A 24,973-nucleotide genomic window follows, 5' to 3' on the forward strand; every position below is an offset into this window, starting at 1 on the left:
GGATCTCTGGTCTCCATGATCCCAGAAAATAAAGTACCATTTTCCTCTCTCTTCTTATTTTTCAAAAATTTAGAGAAATTTGGCTAAATATAGTTAATTGGTCTAATGTTTAGGTTTTATGTAGTCATAGTCTAAGTGATTATGTTTTGGGATTCTATGGATGAAGGGTAAAGCAAACTTCCCCCAAAAAATCTTTAGGACTTCATGGACCAAGTTTTATGTACTAAAGGATGTAACAATGTTTTGGTTAAAGATACTTAAAATTATTTCATTACTTATTTCTTATTATTATGAAGTAAAATATATTACATGTATCCTTATGTTTGCTAAATTATGCAAAATTTAGGCTTTGAGGGAATAAATGATTCTAGGTGGTTTTCTTCTAAGCCAAGTTTGGATGAAAAGAGCTATTCCTGCTTGGAATGAGCTTGTCCTTCACAAAAGCTTCCAAGAATGAGTTAAATAGCTCCCTGAGGTGAGGGAGTTGGTGATCCCATCTGTGTGAAGCTTTGAGGATGAAAGATTGTGAGAACTTGCAGTCACAGGAAGTCTGTGGGCACCGAGAGACAAGCAGAAGGAGAGGAAAGACTCTTTAAGGGAGCCCAGATGTCCATTGCAGGCAGAAGGGACATCCCAACTAGAATATCAACCATAATGAAGCACCAAAAGAGAACTCATTCCCTGTTGTCTGTCAATGCAAGCTGTTGGGGAAACCTTCTCTCTTCCTTTTTTCACTCCCCCTCCATCTGCTGAGCTGGAGATATTTTTTCCCTCCTAGAGGTTTCTGTTCTCTTGACACGGATTTTTTCACCTTAATCGCATTTTTTAAAAGCTTGATTCATTTAGATAGAGTTGAGTCTCCACTGTTTTTCTAACTGTGCTAAGAAGGGTACCTTGGAAAAGGGTGCTATTTAATAGAATACATAAGACAAGATGTAATCTTAGTTTAGTGGCAAAGTAAATCACCTGAGGACATATTCTGTGAGCCATTTATCCTGTAGGTTTCATAGCTAAACTCCAAGGTAAAAAAAAAATGAGATAGAATCTGGGTATTTCTTTTTGTCTACCCCTCAGATGGCCTCATACTGTCATTCTATTGGTTTTAATCACCAGGTGTGGCTCACTGGGAGGGAAAGAGGTTAAATGATTTCCTCAGATTCTTCCAATTTTTAGAAATAGAGAAAGAGTCATTGAGATAAAGGGAGATTGACTAAAGGAAGAAGTAAAGACACCTATGAGCTACATAGGAAAAAGAAAAGATGGTAATCTCTTTCTCCCTCAGGCATGGTGCAATCCAGTCTCTAAAGTGCAAGGAAACTCCTCAGACCATTGACTATATTCCCCATCACTTCAAGGGAACAGAAACTGAGAAAGATGTGTGAAAGTCATTCATTTTTTTTAAATGCATTTATTGAGCAATTTTTTCTATATGTAAGAGTAATTTCAAGGAGGGGAGGGAAGGAATCATAACCTGCCTCAAATTGAACCTTTATAACAGAGGAAAACAGGCGTCTCACTTTATATAATAAGACCCTTCCCCTCCTTCAGCCGCTCTGCTATGAGGAAGATATGCTTTATTATCTGTTCTTTGTGAACATTATTCATTTGTTCAGAATTCATCTTCCCTTTAGTGATATTGTATTTTACAATGCTGTAGGAACTGTTTATATTATTATTTTGTTTCTAGATTATTTTACCTTTCATCTGTTCACACAAATCTTTTCATATTTCTTTAAACTCATATTTGTAACTTTTTATTGCATAGTTATAATCCATTGTAATCATACATTGATTTTTATTGATTCATTTATTTTATTCCCAGTTCTTTGTCACACAAAGAATGCTATTACGAACATTTTGGTATATATTAGCCTTTTGTTTTAGTCTTTGATATTCTTAGGTATTTATCCCAGCAATGGGATTACTGGGTTAGAGAGTATGGGAAGCTTAGCATCTTTATTTGCATGTTTCTAATTTGATATACAGAATGATTGTACCAGTTTCCAAAACTACCAAAATTTTATTTGGATGTACTTTTTCTGAAAATCCAATAAATATTTAGTTTCTAGTTTCAGGTTATCTTTGCAAACTTATTGGGTGTGAGACAAAATCTCAGAAATATTTTAGCTCAGAGTTCCTTTTAATTTGTGTTTTGGACCACATTTTCATTTAGCCATTTAAAATCTTCAATTCTTTTGAATTTGAAATATTTGTTCACATTCTTTGACAACTTATTTATTGAGGAATAGTTCCTATGGATATAAATATCTGTGACATTTTCCTATGTATGTAGAATATCAGGCATTTATTGGTAATATTTTAAAAATTGTTCCATTCTATAGTTTCTTTTTGTGGTTTCTTTGTTGATTGAATTCACACAAAAGATTCTTAATTTCACATAATAGAATTTGTCTATTTTTCTTCTATGGGCACTTTATTTGGTTAAGCATTTTCTTTTTAACTATAATTGCTAAAGTTAACTCACTATATTATCTTCTATTTTTTAAAATGATATGGTCTTTTATATACAGATTACATATGCTTTATTTTTTTGTGCATATGATATGGTATGAGAACTTGGCCAAAACCTAATTTCTGTCAAATTGTTTTCTACTTTTCTTAGTGCTTCTTATTAAAAAGAGAAGCCTTTGAAAGAGTAGTGAATGTTCTTAGGTTGATCAAGCATGGGGCTGCCACTTGTGATGATTTCTGTTCCTTTCTTTTCTAGTCTATTCCTCCTGATCTACTTTTCATCTCTTTAACTACTACCCCAATTTTTTTATGATATTTACTTTATAGTACAGTGCCAATAATGGCAAGTCATAGAACTCTTGAGGCTTGGAAACTGCTTTGGCAATTTTAAGTCTTTAACTGTGATGCTACTTTGCTGAAACGAGGGAATGAAAGAGGATATACTCTTGTAGTTGTTAACTTAGTTTGAAGTGCATGTAGATTTGAATAAGTGAACAAACATGAACCAAATCATCATATGTTTGATTGAGGCTCCACTGAGGGATATCATGCTACCTAAATCTACTATAGGTGTATGTCAAATGGAAGGGTAATCCAAATTGACTGATTTATAAAGCCTACGGGGGAAGATCCACTCTGCTCTGCCTTGAACATCTAATGATATTTGACCAGCATGATTGGTGTAATATTGATCATCCTCGGGTTGCATTTATGGTAGGAATGTTCGGTCTGGTATGTCCTTTACCTTTCTGATTTTCCTTTGCCTTCCTTTACTTTGACCCTCCTTTGGGCAGGACTCTCTTTCCCTGTTATTCTAATTCTTTTCTGCTTAGCACATTTTTCTTGCTTTCATGTTTTTTCTCTTTGTTCAATTTTTTTCCCTCATAGTCTCCCATATGGTTCAATTTGCTTTTTATGTCCCTCTTCCCTCACACCTTTATATTCTCTCTCTCTCTCTCTCTCTCTCTCTCTCTCTCTCTCTCTCTCTCTCTCTCTCTCTCTCTCTCTCTCTCTCTTCTCATTCCTTCTCTTTACTCTTATCCTTTAAATTTTCATGTTGCTTTGTTTTAGAGCCTTCTTTTCTCTCTCACTACCATCCAGCAGATTTATTTCCCCAGGGGACCTTTACCTGAGCTTAGACCAGATGTTTCCATTTTACTGAGGTCTTAACTGCTATGGAAACAGACGATGTATCAAGGGGAGAGGAGGAGGATAATCACAATCTACCTGTGGATCTGAGTAATTTGGATGAACAGCTTTTTCCAGATCTCTGGTTCAGATTAGCTGTCCCAAATTCAAACTGATGAGCAATGACAGAAATCAACTAATCACCTCAGAACTCACCATGGTTTCATATTTCCTGGTTAGTGATTATTTGGAGATAGGGGTCATGTCTTTGAATGGATGCCAAACCTGAACTTGAAACTGAATACTCATAGTAGGAAGGTGTTCATCTTTTATTAACTACTTCAAAAACATGGCTTTTTTCACATGTACAGACACAGGTTTGAGGTTTCTTAAAGCAAAGGATAAGCTGCATCTTTTCATAGCTTACAAATACATTGATGTTATTTTGCCACTGTTCCTCTAATCAAATGCCAGTGAAATCTTGCCCTGTTTTATGTGGTTCCATCAAAGTCTTCCTGAAACATATATCCATTTGTTCCCTGAACCTGAAACAATTTTGGAGATAAGAATCTTGGGTAGTCTAGGTCCTATTATTGCTATCTTATTTCTCTGCTCTACTCCATTTATTCTATGACAAAAAAAAAAAAGAGGCAGTTAGTGGTACAATGGATAGAGAGCTAAGTCTGGAGTCTGGAAGACCAAGTTGAAATTCAATCTCAGATACTTGCTCTCTGACCCTGGGCAAGTTGCTTATATTCTTTTCCCCTCAGTTTTCTCAGCTTTAAAATGGGAATGAAAATAGCATCTATTTTGCAGGGTTATAATGAAAACTAAATGAGATAATATTTGCAAATAGTACTTGGCATAGTGCCTGGCACATAGTAGGCTCAATATAAATGCCTATTCCCTTCCCTCTTCCTAACATAAGAAACAACATAGTGGGACAGATCTCTGGTCCATTAGCCCTTTATTCTGTCTCTCAGAAGCACTAAGGGGATATTTGTTGTGACATCTTGTGATTACCTTCTTAACACCAATTTCAAACCATACAAATACAAATGTTGTCTTAGTCAAGAAAACCTTTCTGGTTTAAGACTCTAGCTTTCATTGCAACACTTTGTATTTTCTCTAGATGTGTCCCTTATACCTGCCTGTCATGCACTCACTTTTCCAAAGTCTTTTATTCCATGAAATTTCTGAGCTAGAAACTTCCATGCCCTAAGCAAACTCAGGAATCCATACTCCCCTGACAATAGCATAAAAGGAAAAAAAATCAATCAGATGCTAAAGCCCATACTTTTAGTTATATGACCCTTATCCTTTACTGGGATTTCCAAGATGATCTATTATGTCAGATGGACCCAGATGTTCCCATCACTAGGAGGAATGATAAAAGACTGAAAACACCTGGGTGCCATGTCAGGAAATGCCTCTCATAGGACTATTGAATGAGTTATTTTGCCTAAAAATTATAGGTTAAAGATCATCACCTCAGGTCTAGACTCCCCTCATTTGTTGAGTCATAGGTTAAGTATATTTTCTCCTGAGATCTAGTTGTATCTGTCTTTTGGTGTACTATGATGCAAATGTATCCTTTACCCATTTTTGTACAATCTCTTTCTTGTGCCCCTGGGTATCTCAAATTAAGCCGTAAGATTCTTCTCTTGAATTAAAATGCACTAAATAGAGGCTTCTTGCTTTTCTTTTCACTAGCTGATTTATTCTTTTTTCTATGAAAAATTGGAAGTCTCTAAAACATCTGGAAAAACTATGACAATTATCATTGCTGATGTTCTTATAATTCAAACATTTTATCCATTATCATTCAATATGCATCTATCTGCAATGAAGCTGAACTTTTTTTAAAAGAATTTATATGTTCATCCAACTTGATGACCTTTAGGGGAATATATGTTGCATAAATTTCTCATCTTTATCAGTGAAGTTGTCTTTCTTTCATTTGTAATTAATTTATCATCTCCTCAATTTAATGGTAATGTCTTCACCTCACACACTAGAATTTCTTAAAGTCTTATCTGTACTTGTCTGCATGGTTTTCCTTAAATGGTAAATGCCTTTTGTAAAAGAATAAGAGTTCTAGATAGGCATAATTATAAGAGCCCCCCCAAAAAACTTAGCTGGTGGTGATTAGATATACATATATACACATACTTATCACTGAATATATTATATAAAATATACACATATAAGTAAAATGAATATTTATATATAGGCAGAGGTATTAAAATTCTACTCTCTTGAATATAGATTTTCTCTTGAAGTCAAATTTAAAAGGGTCCATAAGAAGGATAGGTAGGATCCCACAGGCTAAAACTACACAAGTGTTAGAATCCCTTCACACCCAGTAGTGATGAGAAACATTCAAGAATGAAATTCTCAATATACAGCAGAAAACAATTATAGTGGGAAAGAAAAATTGGAGATGCCTGAATGGTCCAATATGGATGCACAGAGGATTTCATCCAACTTGGATTTTTAAAGAAAAATGCACAGAAGATAGAAGCAAGGTTGGGTAACTGAAGATAAATTTATATTAGAGTATGCCATGACCCTCTAAAATCACTTTCAGGAATATTAAAGCTTACCATGAGCCGAGGCTAGTTAGGGCACCTAAAGGTAAAAGAAAAAAGCTATTTTTAACTATATTCTGGGAAAAGGAGAGGATCAATGGAAGGAATAAGACTTTTTTTCTTAAGTCACCCTAAGCAAAGTAGAAAGATAAGGCAAAGTAATAGAGAAGAGAAATTAAATAGCTGCTAAATTCTTTTTCTTTGCTAATGAGAATGACCATTGCTCTGAAAATTTAAAAAAAAAAAAGTGTTTCTTGGGCTATTGATGTCCAAGATAAGTAAGAAAATAATAAAGAAGCCTCTAGCCTTTCTTGATTAATCCAAGTCCTATGGCCCAGATGAACTACATCTTTGCATACTGAAAGAACTAGCTGAGATGATTTCTCAAATGATATCAGTTATATTGAAAATATGGCAGAAAACATGAGAGGAACCATAGGATTGCTGATGGGCAAATATTGTCCCAATTTTAAAAAAAGAAAAGAGAAAAGAAAAGAATCTGCAATTTATAAGCAAGGATTTGACTTGAATTTCTAAGAAAATTTTAGAATATTCATTCATTAAAGAGATGGTTAGTAAATACCTGGGAAGCGAACTAGTAATTCAAAGAGCCATTATGGCTTCATTCAGAATGGTTCATTCTAGAGCCAGACTTACTGGGTTCAAATTAGGCCTCAGACACTTCCCAGGTTTGTGACCCTGGGCAAGTCACTTAACCCCAAATGTCTAGCCCTTAGTGCTCTTCTACATTGGCACAGATACTGATTCTAATCAGAAGGTAAAAAAGGATTAAAAAAAATATTTGCTCATGCCAAGCTAACTTTTATTTCCTTTATAAAAAAATGAAAATACTATATCTGTAGATGAGGGGGAAATACAGTAGTTATAAAATTTGTGTAATTTTGGCATAATATTTGATGAAGTATAGTTAGCTCAGTAGGAAGAAAGCTAGGCTTAGAGATAGGAACACTTGAGTTCATGTTCAACCTTAGATATCTGCTAGGTTGTTAGCCTTGGTCAAATCATTTAATCTCTGTTTGTCTTAGTTTCCCCAACTGGAAAACAGGGATAATAATAGCATCTGCTGCATAGAATTGTGTTAAGGATCAAATAATATTATATTCATAAAGTACCTGGCACAAAGTAGTTGCTTAATTTTTATTCTCTTCCCTTCATACTCTTTCTTTGTGAAAATGTGGAATGCACAATAATAAATTAGATGGCGTCAAAACTAGTTGAATAGCCAGATTCGAAGACTAGTGTTAATAAAGATTCTATATCAATGTGAAATAATTTTCTGGAGAAATAATCCCAGGAATCTGTGCTGTTTAACATCTTTCTCTAGCTCCTTGTTGCTTAACATTTTTATCATTGTCTGGAATAAAGGTTTTGATGCATGCACATAAAATTTGCTGGTGACCTAAATCTGGGAGGAATAGCTAGAATGTTGAAAGGTGAAATTAGGATCCCCAAAGAAGATGGCAATATGGAAAATTGGGCTAAAGTTAAGATGAAACTTAATAGAGAGAAGCAACTGTACATGTCAAGTTAAAAAAAATTCAACTTCCCAAATATAGAATGGAGTGAGGAAAAGGTTCAATAATTGTATGGGGAGGGGGAAGGAATAAAATAATCCTGTTGTTTTAATTTACTAAGAACTCAGTCCTGCTCTCAAAAGCAATGATTCTATGAACTTGGTAGTCTCGATATTGCTGGACCCATCATCATCTAGTATCCAAAAGTACTTACGAAGTATCTCAACAATAAGTATTTTTTTGTTGTTCAGACATTTTAGATGTATCTGGCTCATCATCATCCCATTTGGGGTTTTCTCAACAAAGATAGGAGTAGTTTGTCATTCTTTTCTCTAACTCATTTTGCAGGTGAGGAAACCAAGGCAAACAGTTAAATGACTTAGCTAGAGTTACACAGCTAATGTCTGAGGCCAGATTGGTACAGAGAAAGTTGAGTCTTTCTGAATTCAAGCCCAGCACTCTCTCCATTGTGCCACAGAGCTGTCCTGGTTTGCATGTATAGACCTCCCCAAAATATTTAGAACAGTGAATTTCTTCAGTCTGGGAACTCATTTAATTCTATGCTAGGTTTCTCAAATTTTTCCTCTTATTCTTAGCTGTCAGTAATGACCTTCCTCCTTCAGCCTCATTTAGCACTTTCATTCTTACCTCCCTAATTTATATTATACTACACATTATCTACATAGTTGTCCTATCCCATGGCACAATAGACTGACTACAAGTATACAGACAGATGTTATCTTGAAGTCAGAATGTGTTTCTCCCAGTACTAACAGTGCTCTGCATATAGTTTGTTGAAGTGAACTAAATTCAGCTCTTAATCAAATCCTAGTAAGTGTCCTGCTGATATGACTATTGGAGACTCTCCATGATTTCCCCCTTGCTCTAACTGAAATCTGAAAGCCCTTTCAGGAACTTCCATAATGGGAGAGTTGCAGCAGGCTCCTCATCCTCCTTGGAGGAGAGGATCTTTTTCAAGTTCTCCTTTTTGCAGGAACTAAAGTAGATTCACAAATATCTTTAAAGACTGAACTTCTATGGACTCCATCTACTCTTATACTGCCTAACTTCAATCAGGCTCTCTTGTTCTTTGTCTTCCTTCACTTTATCTTTTAGGACTCTCCATTTCCCTCAGCTATGCATACCACTATCCTCTGCCCATACCTCTCACAGTTTTGCCAGTTCAAATCCATTGCCCTAATTATATAACCCTGAAAACTCCAGGTCTTTGATGATTCACTCTGTACCTCAAATGGAGTATAAAGGCATTAATCCCATATACTCCTTGAATTAGACTGCTATGAGTTGGAATGAGATCAGAGAAAGAATCCAAAGGAACATGTATTCTAAGCATTTTAATTTCCCTTTTCTTAAAGAGTAAAAGTGATGTGAGAAGATAATCAACATATGGGAGTGTCTAACTGCAACAGAAGTTCCCAGCCTTGAATTGTAAGGAGATTCCCAAAAGTACTGGAACCCCCAGAGAAATTTTAGTGTACCCTGTGTTAGAAAGGACATGTGGAAAAATTTGATAGGTCTCCAACTGGATGGTCCTATGCCATCAGAGAATCATAAAATAATTTTCATGCAAGACAATTGGTTTCTCAAGACAATCTGGTTTTGATCCTGAGGAAGTGTTTCCTAGTCAGCTCTAGGTCCAAAAAGCTCTAGGGTGATAAATTTCATGGGGTTTGGAACACTGAATTAATTTCCTTCTAAAACAAAGAACATATTTTCTTTATAATGTCTTTTTTATTTTTGCTTGTGGGTTGACTTATAGATTTCCTGGGTTCTTTCAAGTTTTTTCTCAAATTGTAATTTTTTTAGGAATACATAGCACCTCTCCCCTCTCCACTAGTACATTTCCTCTGAGACTGACTTCCCTTTTCATTATATATATCATGAATACAGACAGTTGTTTCCATGTTGCTTCACCCATTAGAATGTTGACTTCTTAAAGGCAAGAAATATTTTTGTACTTTGTTGCGCCCTCCATGCTTCGTACAATGTCTGTCATATTGGAAAATCTTAATAAATTCTTATTCACCGACCAACACTTTTCCAAACCTTAACCCCCCATCCCGAAACAGACCCAATTTTATTGCCCCTTTTGTCATATCTGAGATGAAAGATGATGATATCTCTTGCCTGACATCATCATTAAAAGACTCTTTAGCAGAGGTAGAATTGAAAAGTTTTTTCAACTTTTCTTGCTAGCTCTTTTTATTGCTAGGTCATTCTCTCTTTGGAATGGATTGCCTTCTCCCACATCTTTTCTCCACTGTATTAATGCCAGGATGGAACCATCATCTTAATTTGCCAAGTCATTCTTTCCACCTCAAGTCCTTAGAATTAAATAAATAGAGGAGTCAACATGAACAATCTATTGGACTTCCCTTATATCCCAGAGTATTAATCAAGATCCTTGGGGAAAAGGTCACTGAAAACAAAACCTCTCTGATCATAGGAGAAGCCCCCAATACTGTCCCTCCTCTCAACCTTCACCCTTCTCCCCAACACATCTTCAACTATTTTCCATTTGTCAGAACTGACAAGGACTCCCTCTTTAGCCAAACAGGACACTGAAGCACTAATTGGCACTGGAGCTATCACAGCTTGAGTTCAACCAGAGCTGGCAGGCACCATGACTCTGATGACAGCTTCGAGAAAAAGTGTCAGGAGCTGAGCTCTGGCATGCGATCAGCTGACTACAACACCCTGGCACTAATGAGCAGGCTGTCAGCACTGGCATCCGTGGCCCCATGTGGCATGGAGATCATTAGGATGGCAGACAAGAAAAACTTTCCCAGAAAAGAGAAACTGGAGAAAAAGACAAAATGGAACTAAAGGCATAGTCTTACCCACACATGGATACCACTCAGTAGGAGTGAAGGAGGAGCAAGATGGAGAATAGGAAATAAAGAGGGAAGGAGGAGAAAGAAGGAAGGAAGGAAAGAAGAAAGAAAGGAAGGGCTTATAACAATTCTAGATGGATCTTCCTGAAAAAGTTAAGAATTTTCCAATTTGAATGTCAAATAATAAGTACAAATTGTTCAAGTTGCAAAACAATGATTGGATCAATAATTAATTGAACTCTCAAACTGTCAATAAACGACTGTTACTGAAATTAGAAATTGGTTAACATCGGCACAATAGGAAACATATAAGGGCAGGAGAAGACATGGAATCTTGAAATCTATGATTTCTGTCATTCTCCTGAAGAGTACTTGTATGACAAAGATTTGTTGGTCAGTCACTTACCTACCATATGCTTGGACTTGAGAATCTTTTGCATTATTGTAATAAAAACATACCTCTAATACTACTCAAAACAACAGTGTGAAATGGCTTAATCATTATTATCCCTATTTCTGAGATAAGGAAAACGAGGTTCTTAGAAGTCCATGACTTACTCAGAATCACACAGTTGATAGACTTGGATTCAAAGGATGTTGGCTGCCAGGAGTTCCATCTAGAGGACCTTACCATCTACAACACAGTTTGCAAAGCTAGGCTCCATGGAAGGAAGCAAGCTTTTATTAAGCATCTTCATATGCCAGAAACTGTACTAATCCTTTTACAAAACTTATTCGATTCTCATAACAACTTGGTGAAGTAAATGCTATTGCTGTTGAGGTAACTGAGGCAGACATTGTATATAAAGTGACTTGTCTAGGTTTCCACAATCAGTAAGTATTTGAGGATGGATTTCAACTGAGATCTCCTAACCTTAGGCTTTTCACTGGGTCTCTTGGGTCAAATTCAAGGGGTCCACAAATTGAATTCAGAAAAATGCATATCTTATCTTTACTAACTTTTAACTGAAATTTATCATTAAAATATTTTAAAATGTTTTCTGAGATAGGGTCCATAGGCTTCTCTAGATTGTTAAAGCAATTCATCATCATACACACAGAGACACATACAGCTCATTATCTAGCAGATATCAGTATTGTTTTCCATTTTGACTCTGTGAAGACATCTCCCAAGATGGTTGTAAGTACCTACTGGTGGTGACCTGACTCTCCCTTGTGGCTCTAAGAAGCTGTAGTATATGCAGCAGCCACACTCTTGTAAAACCACCTTGGCAGGTGGACTAAACCAGGTGGAGGATAATTGACAGATCTCAAACCCATCAGTGACTTAAGGGGATGTCTACCCAATCATATCACAGTTTCCCTTGGCAGAATGGGTAGAGAACAATTTATTCCAAAGACCACAAAGGCAGTTAAAGCAGGTACTATGGAGCACTTAGAGCTTGGTCATACATCTGAGATGCCAAGATCATGCCTGGCATCCTGGGCCATCACCAATTATCCTGACTTTTGTCATACCACTGCACTCTGATAAATCTGGAAGAGAATGAGGTTGGTGACTACAATTGTGTAAGTTTGTCTCACTTAAGTCCAATTCAGGTGCAAGTCAAGCCACAGCCTTGTGATGTCACTGGTCCTCTTTGAAATGAAGGATGAACATTACTGACCATAAACCTCCTTATTTTATACATTATTTGATAAAAAAGTAATGAGGGTGGGGGCAGCTGGGTAGCTCAGTGGATTGAGAGACAGGCCTAGAGATGGGAGGTCCTAGGTTCAAATCTGGCCTCAGACACTTCCCAGCTGTGTGACCCTGGGCAAGTCACTTGACCCCCATTGATAGCCCTTGCCACTCTTCTGCGTTGGAGCCAATACACAGTATTGACTCCAAGACAGAAGGTAAGGGTTCTAAAAAATAATAAAATTAATTTAAAAAATAAAAAATAAAAGGTAGCAATAACGTTCATGTTCTTTTGTGAACATTTGGTCTCTTTGCCCCTGTTCCTCGCTTTTTGAGATGAGATCTGTCAACATATTCAAAAGAATGTTTATTCAAGAATGGACCTCCCCTTTGTTAACTTGGTCTTGTCCAGTGACTTTTCTCATCTTTATTTTCTTTTAATAACATTTCTACTTCTTCACAAATCCCATTGGGCATTCAACATACTTATAGCACAGTGGCATATACATTATAGCATAGTATATAGTAGATATTTTAATATTAATGTTTAAAATTTATTGAATTAAACTAAGCAGTCATTAGAGTTGGATTAGTCAGAATGTTTTATGTTGCTCTCTTTTCTTACCAATTATATTGAGACAGAAATAGTCATTCAGCAGCTTCCTTAAGAGAACTTCTAGGCCAGATATTGAAGCCCTGAGCACTGCTGTTTCCTGGGAAAATATTTCTATATAGTCTGTTTTCCATTGAGCCTTTGACTTAGGTAATGTAACTCCTTTCTCTTTAAATACATCCATTCATGCATGCCTTTATAAATATATACATGCATGCATATATACATATTATAGATATAAAATATAATAATAAATGAATAAATAGATGAAAACCTTAAAAATAAAGCTCCTATCTAAAGCTAGAGTATGCCCCTGAGCTCCCTTCCATTAAAGGCTGGAGCTGAGGGATAGAGAATTAAAACTCTTTTATTTGAAGATATTGAATCTTTCTAAAATAAAGCTCTGGCTCCAATTCAGTCCTCAAAGTGGATGGGCTTTCAAAGGTTCTTAATAAGTTCTTTTTCTTCCCAGTTTCCTAATTAACAGAGGTGCTCCATTAAAATTCCTCGTGCACGACAAGTAGCCATCCTAGGAAGGACAAGTAATTGCAATTGCAAAAGATATTACAGTGGTCATTGATGGTGGGAGAAAAAAATAATTGCATCATAATGGGAAGTGGCAGACCTGTCCAAAGTTGCACCGAAGCATACGTTATTAGGTCCGACCTACACAGAGAAAGCAATTTATTGAGATAAAGATAAACTCAAGCTACAACCCCAAGTATGGGCAAAAGCAATCGAGAAACTCATTAAGGGAATGGTTTAAATACAGAAATGCAGACAAGGACAGAGGAAAGAGGAGAGGAAAATATTTTTATATATTATTCTTGCTAACTCTCTAATTCTCTTAACTAAGGATTACAGTGAGATAGGAATGGTTAGGGCAATGTGTGCCAGTATCAATAGGGATTTTGAAGATTTAATATTTATGATCTTACTTAAGCTATGTTATTGCTTTAAAACTTCCTAGTTCAAAGAAAAGTAAAAGGCTTAAGAAGACTAGTGAGGAAATTAATGAGTTCAGTGTGACTGAATTAGGAACATATGAAATAAAGGCTCAATCTAGAAATCAGGGGCATAAGTGCATACCACAGAAACTGTTTGTGGTTTTACTCAATTATTTTAAAACTCTTGAAAAATGTTGTAGATTCAGATGTCTTCATTCTTGCAGACATCCCTAACAGCATCCTCCCCCACACCCTCTTGATTCCTGGGATATTTATGTTAGTACTTGGTGACCGTTACCATGCAAGTCTGTTGTGATTGAATAAAAAAAGAAATGTAAAAATGAGAAATAGCATCATCTTATCCACAGATGGCAACCAACCGTGTCTCATGGGCATAATGTCTCATTAGAATGCCATCTCCTGGAGGGCAGGGCTTGTGTCTTCTGAATGGTGCCCAGAATACCATAAAATGCTGAGAAATACTAAAACTGCCAGTCCTGAGCTGTTTGTGCTAGACCTGTCAGTCGATGCTCTGGTGTCACACTTCCTGTTCCAGACAATTTAGCTTGCATCCCATCTCAGCGAATCATAGAATTTTCGAGTTTGAAGAGAATGCAGGAGCCATCTGGCCCAGTTTGTAGAAGGGAAAAAAAATCCCTCCTATAACACATTCAACAAATAGACATCTAGCCTTCACTTGAACACCTCAGGGGATGGGGTGAGGGAAATGGAATGGATGAGAGAAATATTCCATTATTGGAAAGGTCTAATTGTTAGGATATTGGATATTTTTCTTTACTTTGGTTTACTTCTACACTTTCTTTCATGGCTCCTGGTTTTGCTGCCTGGAACCATACAGAATAAATTTAATTTCTTATTGCTTTGCTTTTATAGTGTTTGAAAACAACTACCATCCTCCCCTTACTCCCTGAAATCTGCTTGATTTTGATTCTCATATGATACTTGAAGTCTTTATCTGCCCCACACAGTGTCCTTATAAGCTTTGGAAAGATTATGTTCCTTGGTTTAGCCCTGGGTCAGCAAGAAGCATATAAAATATTTCTTGGAGGATGCAGTAGTTGTTTCAGACTCCTAAAGAGGAAGTCATCATGCCAACTCTGTATAATACAATTCAGTCATTCAACAATTTATTAAGCATCTATCTTGCCTTAAGCTAGATACTAGGCATATAAAAAAACAACAATACTTCCTCTCAAAGAACTTATATTCTATTGGAGGAGAGAGCATGAGAGCATGTACACATATAATTATATACAAAATAAATACAAGGTAATTTGGAGTTAGGAGAAGGGACACTAAAAGCCAGAGGCATAAGAAAATGTCTTATGCAGAAGATAGCCCTTCACTTGAACTTTGAAGGAAATTAATAATTGTTAGAGATAGAAGTGAGGAAGGAGCCCCAATGGGCAGCCATTTCAAAGGAAGGTCCAGAGTTGGAAAATTGAGCCTTCTGCAAGAAAAATAGTGAGATAATTCATTTTGCTCATCATAGAGTATATGAAGGCCAGCAATTTAAAATAAAATTTAGGTTTCAATAAAGTTTTTTTAGGGCTTTATTTTTTTATTTTTTTATTGATAAATTAAGAAAATTTTTCAATGGTTACATGATTCAAGTTCTTTCCCTCCCATCCTACACCCCCCTCCCATAGCCAATGCACAATTCCGTTGGGTTTTACATGTGTCATTGTTCAAGACCCATTTTCCATATTATTGATATTTGCACTAGGGTGATCGTTTAGAGTCTATACTCCCCAATCATATCCCCATTCCCTCATGTGATCAAGCCATTGTTTTTCTTCTGTGTTTCTATTCCCACAGTTCTTCCTCTGAATGTGGATAGCGTTCTTTCTCATAAGTGCTTCAAAATTGTCCTGGATCATTGCATTGCTGCTAGTAGAGAAATCTATTACATTTGATTGTGCCACAGTATTTTGCAGAGCTTCAAATGCCAAACAAGTATTTCCATTGGATACTCAGGGTACTAGTAAGCTAGTGGAGTTTATTAAGAAAAGGAGTGACATGGACATATCTGTCTGCTGTAGAAATATCATCTAGCAGCTTTGTTGGGGAAATATTGCAGTGTAGACAGGAAGTTCAAGGAGGAGGCTATTATAGCAGTTGCAGTGAAAGGAGATAGCGTGAAATAGGATAGTGGCTATTGGAGTGGAGAGAAAGGTTCATATATAAATGAAATTAATAAAATATGCTTATTGATTGGCTATAGGAAGTAAGGATGAAAACCTTAGGTTATAAATTTGGATAACTGGAAAGTGGAAGTCTCAACATGAGTGAAGAAGTTAAAAGGAAGGGTGTGTTTTGAGATAGAAGTGAGGAAGGAGTTGATAAGGAATTGATAAGTTCTTGTTTAGATAGGTTGAGTTTGGGATGTGTGAGGAACATTTGATTTGAAATATAAAAGAGATACTTGGCAATTCACTCCAGACTAGAACTCAGGAAAGAGACCAGGATTGGATCTCAGAATCATCTGCATGAAGAGAATTTTTAAATCCATGCAAGTTAATGAGGTTAACAAGATAATGTAGTGGAAGAAGAAAAAAGAACCCAGGATAGAAGCTTAAGGTACACCTATTTGGGGAAGGACAGTAATATATGTGATGAAACATCAAAGGAGATGGAGACAGGAAACACAAAGAGGTGAGAGGTCATTAAAAAAAATATTATTTATTTCTGAAATTTCTGTTATCTAATCTCAAAAGGAAATGGCAGAACTTTTATTTTTCTTTTAAAAAAATTTCTTACTTCCACCCCCTTCTAGGGCACCCTTCCCTCTTCAAGCTCCCAACATGCTTTCCACGTTTTTTCTCTCAGTAGATATACTCATGTCCTACTCCACTGATAAAATTCTATTTAAGAACTTTCATCCTATTTGATCTCTTTATAGCTTTTGATATTATCAACTATTCCCTCCTCTTTGATAAACTTTCATCTTAGACCTCTGTGACATGGATCACTTATTCTCAATTTACTTCTCTGGAAGTTCTTCTTCAAACTCTACATACCATCTCCATCCTTGAATTAGCAACAATCATTTTTCATGCTTCCTCCTCATTCCTTATTTCCTCTGCTCTAGCTCTCAATCTACTTCTTTCTTTAGGCTAAGCTCAGGTGATAACTTCTCCATGAAGCCTTCCATAATTCCTCTAGTTATTCCTTCTTCCCTCATCAGTTTTCCTTATACCATATTGCCACCCTATATGGGGAAGTTGTTTCTATATGAAGCTTCCCTATACAAATCATAGATCTCAACCAAGAACAAAGCAAAATGAAAACCAAAACCTAATTGTATACATGTTGGTTCCTCAGATATTGGAACTCATCTCCATTAATGGGTAGTTTTTCTATCTCTCTATGATTTATTTATGTGACTGTATTGCATCCTCCCTAGTAAAATATAAGTTCTTTGAAGGCAAAGACTTGTCTTCCGCTTATATTCCCATTACCTAGAAAAGCACCTGGTATTGAGAAAGTCCTTAAAATATGTATCAAATTAAATAAGCATGTAAGTGTTTGTTTAATGTGGTTAACTGACTGCCCTAAATTTCAAGATGTCCTTTTTTTTGGTGCTATATATTTTCTGTGGTATCAAGAGAGATAAAGTGAATGAAGCAATTTTGAAAACTTAAAGCAATGTAAAATAAATGCCAGCTCTTATTGTTTCAAAAAAAAAGACATGTTTTTCTTTTCTTTTTTTAAACCTTTACCTTCCACCTAAAAATCAATACAATATAATGGTTCTAAGGCAGAAGAGTGGTAAGGGCTAGGCAGTGGTGGTTGTGACTTGCCCAGAGTCACACAACTAGGAAGTGTCTGAGGTCAGATTTGAATCCAAAACTGTCTCTCTATCCACTGAGCCACCTAGCTGCCTCCAACACTGTTTCTTTTTGACATAGGGTACCTACCTGATTCCTGTTTGCTGAATTTCTAACTCATTATGTTATTTATACTTTTGATTCTAAATTCCTGCCCTATAGCATATCCCTTTATCACCCAGAATCCTTTGCTTGATAAGAATATATTAATCTGCATAAAAATAATGGGATAGGAGCACTTTCCCACCTCCTTGGAATAGTTTGTAATATGTGTGTGAAATAAAACTGAGGCTGTAACCCTCCTTTCCCACTCCATTTATGGGGATAGGTACATCTATTTCATTCCCCTCCCTGATCATGCCCTTAGGCTCTTCCGATAATACCCATTTGCCCCTGTATTCTGTCTGGCTACGGCTTGCAAGAATGATGTAGTTACTCCTTGACTTGATGCATTCTTTCCTCCTGTTAAATACTATCATCCACTCACACAATGGTATGTCTTCTGCTTTGATTGTTATTATTAGGTTGTTTTACACCTTAACAGCTTTAGATATGAAAAGAAATTGTCGGATTCCAGGGTATGTTTTTCATTATCAGTCTCCATTCAGATTCCCCATGTGTCCTTGTGGCGTTTGGCGTACTTCATCTTCTCAGCGTTGTAAAATGTGTAAACCACTATGGTGGAGACAGGTAGAAGGGATAGACCAGAATAACAAGTCAGACCCTGGAAGATCAAGCCTCTCTCCTATTTCTCATCTCTCACAGGGCAAAATTTAACTATTCCAGAATTTCAGAGGATAAAATTCTCTTTATTGTCCAATCTCTGGGACAAGAAATGAATCTTTTCCCCTCTTCCTTTGCCAAGTATGAGACCAAGAATATGACTGAGAAGAATCAGGTTGGATTCCCCAAGATAATAACACCACCCCCAACAACAATGATCATCTTACATTTCTAGAGTATAATATTACAAATTATTATACAAAGTTTATTTTATTTGATCCTCCCAACAGCCGTATGAAGTAGCTGCTACTATTATACCTGTTTGTTTACTCTTTTTTTTAGTCATTTTCAGCTGTGTTTGACTCTTCATGACCCTATTTGGGGTTTTCTTGACTAAGATACTAGAGTGGTTTGCCATTTCCTTGTTCATTCCCATCACATTATAAATTGAGGAGAAAGTTAAGAATTTAACTTGCTCAGGGTCACATAATAAGTGTCTGTGACCAAATTAAAACTCAGGACTCACTGACTCTCAGTTCAACACTCTATCCATTGTGCAGTATAGGAAGGGTAACAGAAAACCAACTTTTAGGTTCATTAGGTTGGTAAAGGATAATAGCAGCAGGCGATCAAATAAATTACAGGATGTAAAGTACCAGAAAGCACAAAATACAAGGCTGTGCATGATAACGACCCATCTTCTGTCTGACCCTGTTTTTTGGAGAAATTGTTTTGAGGCAAAATTGTATATTGAAATAGACACTTCATTTGGAAGCTGAAGACCTGGGTTTGAATTCTGTCTCATGCTACTTATTCCCTGTGTGAACTTTGGCAAACTATTTATTCTCTCTGGGTCTCAGCTACATGCTCAAAATATTTGAATATTTAAACTACAAATTTATGATTGAGAGTTAGAAGAAAATTAAACATCAACTAATCTTCCTTTGTCCATAGTCTGTTGCTAGTATTTTAGCCACTATCTTCATTTTTCTCCCACCAGAAACTTGTACTTGGCCCTATTTACATAATTTTTTTCCAGATCGGCCTCCCATACTATTTCCTAGCCATATTTATACCACACACAAAACAAACAAACAAACATATTTATACCATGTCGCATGTTCACTACCCTCCTATCCACTCCTTCCAAATCCCCATTATGTATTTTTTTACTATAAGTAGAATGCTAAATTCCTTGAGAGCAAGAACTCATTCAAAATTTCTCTTACTTCTTTCGTATTTGTTTCTGGGTCACTTAACTCAGTGTCTTGAACAAATTAAATATTTAATAAATTCCTTCTTTCCTTCCTTCCTTCCTTCCTTCCTTCCTTTCACAATTGGTTTTCCCTTTGTATCAAAAATAGTAGAGGAAAATTCTATTTTGATTTGAAGAAGCCAAAACATCTGTAGATTTGAGAATGCTGACATGAACTTTGAGATAGGTAGGTAGGTTAGGAAATAACAACATTTGGTAGACAACGAGGCTCAATTGTTTAAGTATAAGGAAAAGCTCCTGACATTAACCATACAGCTTAGGCAGTGAATTACTATCTGTCTAGACTAAGTTGCCTAATCTTTGCACCACTAGTGAACCTAAACTATATCTTATGCATCCTGAGATATGGATTAGTTCACCATTTTGCTTTACAATGGAGACTTCATAGACCATTACATTAAGAAAAGGATGATACTCACAAATGACACTGAAAGTAGAGGTTTTTAAGAAGGAATTGGGACCATTATCTTTGATATAGTATATGCTTAGTAAATTCATTTTTAATAAAATGATGGATAGAATAGATCCAATTTCTTATCAATGTGGAACCTTTTCTGATTATATAGATCCTAACTCTCATAACCTAGGTAAATCACATAATTGTCTTTCTATAGATCCTCAAAGAATATCACCTAATGGATAGAAGGTTTACATTTATGTCTTCATGTGAATACTTTTGGAGTCTCTGATTTATCTGTCTTTTATCTCTTGGTTTCCCTACATATCTGACCCATCTGTTTCTGGAATATTTTCACTATTTTTTTATGTAGCAGCCATCATTAATAAAATGATGCCACCCACATACTACTACACTACATCATCTTGGAGGCATTTACTCCTTTATTTTTTCCTGGAAATAAAGCCATAATATGAAGCTAAAAAGAGTTCTGTTAATTTTTTTTTTCCTACCAGAGACCCACTTGAGATCATTGAAAGCACTGGGCAATATTCAAAGTTCCTTCTCCATTGTGTGAGATAAAACATGAAATGACTGAGTAAGCAAAGGTTCCAGATTCTAAGCATATTGATTTATTAAGCAATATATGCCAGTTGTTTAACAAATCAAGATTAGTGACCTTCCTCAGTTTTAGCACCAGTCTCTGAATACAGAGGGAGACATTGTGAAACATTAAAAACAATCAGTTAAGACCAATTAATTAATAGAAAATAATTAATCAAGATGCAAACTTAGATAATCTGATTTCTAATTGGAGGAAATATTAGGGACTTTCCAAGTTGGGAGGGCGAGAGCAAACAGGTACAGTTCCTTGAAATGAGAAAAAGAGGTGTTCCAATCCACCCAAATGTTTGTATTCAAATCAAAGGAACATGGAAACAATAACTGGTTTACTAGTACTGGATCAGTTTTCAAATAAGACTTATATAATTGCTGGAGATAAATAATTGTGAGAAAACTTGCATCTAATTGTAATCTAGGTCTTTAGTTCAGGATATCTAAGCAGTAGGTAGAAATAGTCAAGCTTCTTAGCCACACAGGGTTAGGTTCAAACAAGGCATTAAAGTTTTCTTTCAGTTCCTACAGTTGAATAAAGTTTTCTCACAAGATAGAAATTGAACTAGAACCATATTTGAATAGAAAGGAAACTGAGCTAGCTCCAAAATTGAGTCACAGGATGAAGTCAGCATGGTTCACTTAATTCCCACTACCACTTGCTGTTCTAATCCACTCAATTCCCTGACCATCTTCAGTGCCTGGCCAATATCTATATTGCAGCTTCATTCAATAAGCCCATGCAACAGCTATTTCTCCCTTGCTTGATATTCTGGGTGGAATCATAGAGCAATCTCTCTTAAATGACTGTATATCTTATTTTAGAAGTTCCGTGTTGTTTAAAACTCAATTGAGTTAGTAAACTGTCATCCACAAAGTGATATTTGGAGAGCCTATGAACCAAGATGTGCTGATAAATGTTTAACAAACATCTGTTTGGGATGGAGCTATTAAGAGCAATATATTTTTAAATTGCACTAATAGCACTTTATTGAGTTTATATTTGTAGTATCTACAGATTTCTGAGACGTAAATGCTGATACTAAAAGTTTAACAATCAGCTCTTCCCCATCTTCCATCCTACACTCTGTTCTGAACAGGAAATCCATCTTCTTTTTGGCTGTACTGTAGGATATAATAGAGTTCAACACTTTAGAAGAACATATGTCTCTTTGTTTTTATGACTCACTTGATGTTAATATCCAGGATAATTAAACAAAGTTATCTCTGAGGTTGCATTTATCAAGGGATCTTCAATGAGCTAGAAATATATCCTCTTAGAGAAGAGCCTTTAAGGCTATATTTTGCTTTATTGACTTACAATAATTAAATATTTTAATTGACAAATTATAAGTAGTGAAGTGCATATTTTTTGTTTAAAATTTATTATGAGTAACCATTGACATTCAGTAGTATAAATGGATAAAAAATTATTATATCTCAAGTCAGAAGTTTATTTACCAAAGTAGAGGGAAAACAATAAAGTAGAGAAATGTGAGAGGTTAGAGAAAATACCTATACTGGTCCTTAGCCAGGAGGGCCAGTACTATGTAACCACGAGGTCTCCTCCAAGATGGAAGCTAGTCTCTTAGGAAACTAAAAAAGGAGTCAGTCCTTTTCACCCACCCAATGAAGTAGTTCAGGAGTTAGAATCTAAGTTGAAGACAAGTTCCAAGCCCACAATCCAAGCTGCAGTCTCCAGCAGAGCTCCCTCGAAGATTCTCCCCAGTCAGAAGACTATCTCCAGAAGGCAATCTCTTTGGACTATCTTCTCCAAGACCATCTATTTTCTCCCCCCTTTACAGAGGCAAATCACAGCTACCAAAAAGTCTAGCACTGCCCAGGGGGCAGTGTTTATGGGAACCAGTTTGCACCTTCTGGAGAGGTGAATACTCATTGAAAGCATTCACAATAACCAGCCTATAAAACCAGAAGAGAAAGGAATAAGCTTTTATTACTATATTCCTGGCACTTTTTTTATCTTCACACCACCTTGTGAGGTAGGTCTTGTTATTATCTACATTTTACTATTGAAGAAAGAGAATTGTGACCTGCCCAGGATTACGTTGCCAGCTAGATATCTAAAGCTGGATTTGAACTCAAGCCTTCCTAACTCCAAGAGCAATTATGTATATACTGAGTCAGACATCTGCCTTCCATTTTATCTGAACCTGATTTACAGGCTAACCTTTCTCAGAATCATAATCTATGACTAAAGATACAACACTTCTCCTCCCTGTATGCCTGACATCTCCACTAATGTGGGTTCCCTCTTACTTTGTAGACTCTCCTTTCCATTGGGAAGAAAATTTCATTTGGGGGATTGTATTTGGATCAATTGTATTTGGATCACTGTTTCCTTGGTGATTCCCTTATCTCTCCCGAAAGCTTTTGGACCCATCTAGTTTTCTTGAGAGTCATTGCCATATAGAAGTAAAAAGGATGGTCACCTATTGGTATTCTGCATGTAGCTATACAATTGTAATTATTGCTATTCTAGCATTGCTGCCCGGATTCTGCCTTGGTTTTCTTCATTGGTATCTCTTCTGGCCTTTTCTTCTCTGATGACATCCTTCAGTTATGTTGCTATCCATGTTTCCAATAATCATTGCCTTGCTTGCTGAGCCACTTAACCTGGTTATGGTCACTCAGGTGTTGTCATGGTGATGGTTCCCTTTGTAGAATAATGGTGTTCCATGTTGTCATGGTTATAAGGACCTCTTGTTGATAGCACTGCTGTGCTATTATCAGATGGATAGCAAGCACTAAGCCAGCCCTAGGATCTCATGGCTAGACCAAACGCTGACAATTAGGCTCTGAGACTCTGTGATTCTATGACAACAAGAGATAAGTGCCTGCAATGCAATAGAAGGTCACTGATGTTTACGTTGTGTTCAGATTGGGCATTAAAGTTTACATAAATGTGGCCCTTGGCAGCATACAAACTATTTCTCAGAACAATCTTGTGAGGTAGATAGTACAAATATTACCCCCATTTTATAGAAAAGAAAACTGAGGCTTGAAGATGGGGAGACCAAAGTTATATAATTATCCAGTGCTAGATCTGGGTTTAGAATTCTTTTTTTTTTTTTCAGAAAGTCTCACATTTAACCCTCAGCAACATGTCTTCCCTGTAAGAATTTCTACTCAGCTAGGAATCATCCATGAACCCATTATACTACTACCTCTTATTTAAAGCGGAGACTGACCTCTACCCAGCCAGATAATTTAAAAAAGGAAAATGCAACACCATGTTTTTGTTTTTGTCTTTGTTTTAGTTAGCATGCCATGCCATGATGACTAATTTTTGTATTGTCTAATTATAGAATGATTTTGTTAGGAAGACCTAGTGGTCATCTTGTGTAGTCCCTTACATGTAGGTCAAAGATATAACACAATCCAAGATAGATGATCAGACCTAAGGGTAGGAAACGTAGTTTTGTGGAATTTTATTAGAATATAACATGAAGGCTACTAAAGAAGCCTGTGAGCTCCAAAGTAGCTCCCCTAAGAGATTTTTTTTCATAGCTACCTGATTTGAAATTCTTTCTATTACATTCCTTCCTGTAGATTATAAGATAGGAAGTTATGTGAGGTAATACAAACATTAATAGTTTGAATATCAGTATACTTGGGCATTCAGCTTTTCTTTATTAGTAAGCTAGCTGTGTAACTTTGACAAATCAGTTTACTCCTTTGAGTCTAATTTTCTATACCTGTAAACCAAGAGGATTTGGACTAAATCTTTGAAGCCCATTCCAACTCTTTGATGACATACTTGTCTTCAGAATTACAAATATTTCAAGGGTCTAACTCAAGTCTCAAACCTCAAATTCATTGTGATGTGTTTTGGCTAACAAGCATCCAAGTAAGACTGAAATCTCTAAAGAAGGAAACCATAAGTAAATTGGGTAAACACAGAATAGTATACATGTCAGACCTTTGGGAGGGGAAAGGCTTTAAAACCAAGCAAGATATAGAAAGAATCACAAAATGTAAAATAAATAATTTTGACTACATCAAACTAAAAAGCTTTTGTACAAACAAAACCAATGTAACTAAAATCAGAAGGGAAACAACAAATTGGGAAAAAATCTTCATAGAAACCTCTGACAAAGGTTTAATTACTCATATTTATAAAGAGCTAAATCAATTGTACAAAAAATCAAGCCATTCTCCAATTGATAAATGGGCAAGGGAAATGGATAGGCAGTTCTCAGATAAAGAAATCAAAACTATTAACAAGCACATGAAGAAGTGCTCTACATCTCTTATAATCAGAGAGATGCAAATCAAAACAACTCTGAGGTATCACCTCACACCTAGCA

The 24,973-nt window shown here is 36.1% G+C and overlaps 1 protein-coding gene across 5 annotated transcripts in view; it reads left to right on the plus strand.

Annotated features, from left to right (window-relative positions):
• The window catches only part of NTM (neurotrimin), a 1,347,813-nt gene that overhangs the window by 1,158,878 nt on the left and 163,962 nt on the right, over window positions 1-24,973 (plus strand). The window lies entirely within an intron of this gene.

Source organism: Monodelphis domestica, chromosome 4 (assembly GCF_027887165.1).
Source record: "Monodelphis domestica isolate mMonDom1 chromosome 4, mMonDom1.pri, whole genome shotgun sequence".
NCBI classification, from domain to species: domain Eukaryota; kingdom Metazoa; phylum Chordata; class Mammalia; order Didelphimorphia; family Didelphidae; genus Monodelphis; species Monodelphis domestica.